The following is a 6,600-nucleotide window of genomic DNA, read 5'->3' on the forward strand; positions in this document are numbered from 1 at the left end:
ACATCAAATTTAAAAAAGAGCTATGGTGTACCCTGTACATGTATTTGGCATCCTTCAAGTAAAATGCTACCTTGTAAATAGAATTTTTAATCACATTCTTGCAGTTTTCTGTTTATATGTACTTTGGTTATACAATTGTCTATAAATTAAATTACTAAAAATTATTGGATAAATTTTAAAGGAACAGGTTTGTTTGTGAAATATGAAACCCCTAGCACTACCTGTTCATAAGTTATGGCCTAGGATACGTTTTTGAAAGGTACATCAAACTCCAGGGTCAAGGTCAAAGGGTCAAAGCTGCTGGTTTTTAAAGAAAGGTCTTGACACAAGAATTACCTATTTAAGAGCCATTCTCTGTAATGATTTGAAATTTTATATAGGAGCTGTGGCACGCATAGTCTCAGAATTTCTCCAAACTCTCTATGATAAAAGGCATTGATACCCTGAACTGAAATCAGGCAAAAATTGGTTGCTATGTTTTATAGTTACCATGGCAACATGTCTTAAAGTTCGAAAAATGGCATTTTTTAACATGTTTAGAGCCCCATAGTTAACATTTGCGGCAAAGCAAACAATTGTTAATGACTGTTTCCAAAAGTTGAAGGTAAGATGTCTCGAATGCATGATAAACATGTTTGGTAAATCAACTATTACATACGTTACTATGGTAACAAAGTATTCAAAATTAAAAAAAATATTCATTGAATTTTATGAAGTCATACTCGTAAAAATGAAAAGCAATTATAGGATGAAATGTTACCAAATAATAGAAAAAAGAGCCTTTAAACACATACCAAGAAAAAATATGATATTTCATTTTGGTTGGCAATGGTTGCCAAGGTTTTTATGCCCCAGAGAGCCTTCAAAGTAACACTATGTATGTTTAAATATGATCCTATCTTTTAAAAAAAGCACATTTCCTCATAACTAATGATCAATTTTATAAGATGTTGGTGTGCTCCAAATTTTCCCATTTCAAAAAATTCAGATTAGATTCTTTAAATAGAGCGTTGCTATGGAAATAAGCAGAAAATATATGCTTAAAATCCTGAAAAATATTTTGTTTCCTTGGATACGTACCCTTAAATGTAGATTCCCAAAACTTTTATAATTGATATTTATTAACAGCTAACTTGACTTTTAATTTTGACTATCATCCAATCTCTAAGTGGATGCAAGAAGTTGGCACACAGGGTTTAATATTGATATAAAGTTTTAAAAATCGAACATTTTCCCTTCTTGGTAACCATAGCAACAGTGTTGTTTTATTCATCAAATTTTATCAATATATGATATTTAACTTCAGTTCTAACAGATAAGACTATCCCAGCTGAGCTCTGTAATTTGTTTCTTGATTAAATGGCAATTTAATTTTTAATGCAGCGGAAAAAAATTCACTTTTAAGCACTGGTACTTTGTTTCCATGGTAACACTACAAAGTAGCAATTATACCCAATTTTTCTTATGGTTTTGGTGTTCCAAGGTCCTAAGGATGCATATTTGCCAGTCTTGAATTTTCATGTTTTTCCTCAAGACAGTAGCATTAACCCAATCTTAGTTACTGGTTTTGCATGGTTACACTGTGTTACCATGGCAACCATAAAAGTTATTTATAGAATAATATTGCTTATACTTATATACTTAAGGTCAAACATTTTCATTGTTTTTCTTAAGTCAATGATTGAGTTTTAGCATGTAACACCTACCATTAGTGAATATGGAGTGTTTTTCAGCATATTGCAGCATTTTAAATGTATTACAAATGTACCCTTGGTTACCACTTACTTAGAGATATATTCTAAAAAGTTTCTTCATAGTATAAGTGACATCAAGGTGTCATGTTTTTGTTAGAATGGTTTGTTTGCTTTTTCTAGTTTTTATTAAGCCACAGTCAGGATTTAAAGTGGCTGAAAATCTCGATTTTTCAAACTTTTCCGGCTGTTGCCATAGCAACCGAGACACTTAGCAACGAAATTTTGTTTGATATTTGTTTCTGGTGTCAAGTACTAAGCATGGGTGAAGTTTCATCAAAATCGGTGACCATGCGTGGCAACGAAGTTTAAGTGGTTACAGAGAATGGCAATTAAAATGTGAAAGGAGGGGTTTTACTGTTGAAAAGTTATGGCTAAGGTTAAAGATTTTAGATGAAGGTCGAACACCAAGGTCAAAGTCAAAGGGCCAGAGTTCTTGATATCAAATGAAAGGTCTTGTCACAAGGATTGAATATGTGAAGTATGAAAGCCCAAGCCATAACCGTCCAAAAGTTATGGTCAAGGTTATAGGTTTATCGTAATTACGGAGAGTACGGAAATCTTAAAGGTCAAAGTCAAAAGGTCCAAGTTGTCGGTATCCAATGAAAGGATCTTGCCACATAAATATGATATTTGAAATATGAAATTCCTAGTTTATACCGTTTAAAAGTTCTGGCCCCGCCGTCACCAAAATTTCTCAACCTCACCCTCAATACTCAACTCAAACCCCTTGAGGTTTCCCTAACTGAGGATTTCCTCAATTCACCGTCACCAAACAGACTGAGTATCACCTCCATAGAGGTGATTTTTTTTCCCTCAACTCAGTTGAGGTGTTACATCAATAACATCGCGCACTTTCGCGGAATTTTTACGTAATGATTTTACGCAATAAATATCTGTCGTCTGTGTATTATTTTGTATGAAAATGGCTGAGAAAGACATAATTGGGTTGATATCAGGGGGTAAAAGGAAACAGGGGGCTAATTGGACCAGCGAGGAGGAGATAACTTTAATTGAAGAGGTTTTAAAATTCGAACAACAACTATTTGGAAAGATGAAAGGGGCGGGGGTTAAAGGGAAACATGGAAAGGTAAAAGAAGAAACTTGGAAGTCCATCACTGACACACTGAATTTGTAAGTACTGTTATATCAATCTGAATTCACTTACTTTTTGTTTTGACCCATGACCAGACGATTCTCGCTGTGATCTCCCTTTGTAGGTGTAAACACAAATTTTATCCCAGTATATTCCAGTCCTAAATTAATACGGACAATGTTTTCTGTCGTAACCGTAAATGCCCACGGTTAATCAAAATTCCTCCGTTAATTTAATAAAATCTCATCTTAAACAGCATCACATATGTTGGTTACACCGTTATGTCGTGTATTATATACCATTTCTGGTCATAAACGACGAAAGCGGGTGGGGGCTCAAATATAGGTACAAACCACTTCAGACCGCGGCTTCAGACATTAATAATATTGGAGATTAAAGAAATTCATTTTAAAATAAAAAATCAAGTCCCAAATGGGGGGAAATAATTTGACCACCCTACAGATTTTTTTAAAAATAGGATACAAGAAAACGAATATAAATGACTACAAAAAAAATTTTTTTTTAACAAACAAAACAAAAATATAACTATTTAAATAAACAAAATATAATTACCGGGTATGTTTAAGTATATTCTATGTGATTATCCACTATTATATTTAAAAGAAAATGTTACACTTTTAAAGTGAGATGTCAAATTTGTCAAACACAAACTAGAATTTATCAATGTTTTGTTTTTAATTTCATTTATACAGACAATTTAAAAACGACAGAACATCTGACTCCATCTACAAAAAGTATGACAACATCAAACAGAGAGGTAAAATGTTATTACTTTTTTTTAGAGTTGAGCAAAGTATTTTTGGGAAATTTTTATCAATGAGAAATGTTTAAAATCGCCATCAATTGTAGCAAAAGAGAAAATTGATGACATACGCAGGCCCAAGACTGGGGGAGGTCCACCATCAGCGCCCTCACTCAGGCAGAGGAGGCCTTGTATCAGGCAATGGATACGCGACCCAACATTGTTGGCCTGGTGGGAAGCATTGATACCGATGGTAATTTAAACAATGTCACTTATTTCAGAGGTAGAACTTTGCCAGAGTAAAATTCTCCTTCTCTAGTAGAGTTAAGATTTAAAAAATGTCATATTTTGGGACCACGGAAAACTTTAAACATTTAATATACATGTACATTGTAATTATAGAACCAATAACATCTGTCCAAACACAAGAGTTAGCAGCAGTTGTTGAAGGAACCGGTGATGCTTCAACATCCTCTAAGAGCCCCGGTTTAAGTTTATCATTTAGTACATATTCAGGTAAGATACCTATCATTTTAAAAATATATTAACACTAATATTTGATAAGATGGTAAATACGCAAGTACAGTGTATATATTTGCATTTATATTTTTTGTGAAAGATGTACGGCCTAAGGAAAAGAAGAGGAAGATGGTACCACGAGAGATCTTGGATGATCTAGAGATAAAAAATAGTAAACTTGAAAATGAGAAGCTGACACAACAAATAAACAAGCTTGTTCAAGAACAAAAGAAACTAGTGCTAATTGTAACGGGGACCGTTACAGATGTTCCCCAAACGCTCCCCATCTCCCTTTTGGTGCCATATTCCCTGTAAGCTTCATTAAATAAGACAAACATTATGCATTTGAGACTTTAACAACGTTTACCCAGAAGGGTACCAAGTTCATTCAAATTTTAGCATTGCACGCGTGCGCATGTGAATGCATGTGCGTAATGACCATATCATCTTGTCTACACAATCTATATACTTTAATATACTAAATATTAAAGTATTTAATCTAAAAGTATTAAAACATACGCTCATTCAAGTGTATTTTTAGCTCTACTGGTCAGAGACCAGAAGAGCTTATGCGATGGTAATGCGTCCGTCGTCCGTCCGTCTGTCTGTCTGTCTGTCTGTCTGTCCGTCTGTCTGTCTGTAAACAATTTTTCAAAATGCTACTCCTCCTACAGTTTTGGTCTGAATTCAATATAACTTGGCACACAAGTTGATTGCACTAAGATACATAATTCTGTGTATCGGTTTTTGATTTGCTTGAACTGTGTTGCCATGGTTACTAAAAATAGAAATTTCTGTTTAATACTTTCAAAATGCTACTCCTCCTTCAGTTTTGGTCTGATTTCAATATAACTTGGCACACAAGTAGACTACACTAAGATACATAATTCTGTGTATCGGTTTTTGATTTCGATGAACGGTGTTGCCGTGGTTACTAAAAATAGAAATTTCTGTGAAATTCTTTCAAAATGCTACTCCTCCTACAGTTTTTGTCTTATTTCAATATAACTTGGCACACAAGTAGACTACACTAAGATACATAATTCTGTGTATCGGTTTTTGATTTCGATGAACGGTGTTGTCGTGGTTACTAAAAATAGAAATTTCTGTGAAATTCTTTCAAATGCTACTCCACCTACAGTTTTGGTCTGATTTCAATAAAACTTAGCACACAAGTAGACTATACTAAGATACATAATTCTGTGTATCAGTTTTTGATTTCCATGTACAGAGTTGCCGTGGTTACTATAAATAGAAATTTCTGTGAAAAACATTCAAAATGTTACTCCTCCTACAGTTTTGGTCTGATTTCAATATAACTTGGCACACAAGTAGATTACACTAAGATACATGATTCTGTATATCAGTTTTTGATTTCGATGATCGGTGTTGCCGTAGTTACAAAAAATAGAAATTTCTGTAAAATAATTTCAACATGCTATTCCTCCTACGGTTTTGGTCTGATTTCAGTATAACTAGGCAAATGATTAGACTACACTAAGATACATAAATTTGTGTATCAGTTATTGGGTTTTAATGAGGGATGTTGCCATGATTACTAAAAATAGACATTTTTGTGAAATAGCTACTCCTCCTACAGTTTCATACTTTGATGAGATTTGATAAAACTTGGTACGAATTTGTTTGAAAACAAGTTGAAATATCATGTATATCGCATTTATGCATATTATTATATATATTTTATTGTTAAAAAATACGTTAGGTGCACCATGTCTTTTTGATTAATCAAATTTAATCGGGTTCGATGTTCTTGAAAATCATACTTTAGACGCCATATTGGACAACGTGCAGTACTGAGGAATTGACTAAAACTTTTGCAGTTTGCGAGATTTAAAACTCTTAATTGCGTTTTTTTTTTACTTAACAAGGTATTGATAATTGGTTGGCATATTGTCTTTTACTTTTAATGCTTTAATATATGACATTATTATATAAATGATCTTGAACTCCGAAGTCAAGTGGAACTGTGTCTTGTTGTTTCGAGTTCAACATCATCATGAAGCTAAATACGTGTAGTGGTTTTACCGTGGTCTTTTTGTAGTTTGTGGAATTTTAAAAGACGATAAGCTGAATACATGTAACGAATTAATAGTTGATGTGGTAGTGTGAAAACGACACATTGGCCGAAACGCCATCTAGTATAGACGAATTTCACATTCCTAAGAGTTATCTCCCGTTGTCAGCGTAACGCTCATTTTTCTCACTTTGTCTTTTGTAAGATGCCTGTTAATATTTTTAAATTTTTAAACGTTATAGTGCAATTTCGATATATACCTGTATTGCCAGAGTATGGGGCAACATGAAAAACATAATGAGCATATTCATATAGATTTTATTTTTAGGATACTGACCCATAAAGTTGGTAACTATCAAAACTTGTGGCTATTTCATCTGATATTTTAACTTACTGTGTAATTTTCTAATTTTCTTGTTATTAAAAAAATTTCTAG

At 33.3% G+C, this 6,600-nt stretch overlaps 1 pseudogene; it reads left to right on the forward strand.

The window, feature by feature from the left end:
- Positions 1-2,495: 2,495 nt before the first annotated feature.
- LOC134244559 (uncharacterized) lies at positions 2,496-4,375 on the forward strand (annotated as a pseudogene).
- The last annotated feature ends 2,225 nt before the right edge of the window (positions 4,376-6,600 follow it).

This window comes from Saccostrea cucullata, unplaced genomic scaffold (genome assembly GCF_032062105.1).
Source record: "Saccostrea cucullata isolate Sc308-1 unplaced genomic scaffold, CSIRO_AGI_Scuc_v1 ctg21388, whole genome shotgun sequence".
NCBI lineage: Eukaryota > Metazoa > Mollusca > Bivalvia > Ostreida > Ostreidae > Saccostrea > Saccostrea cuccullata.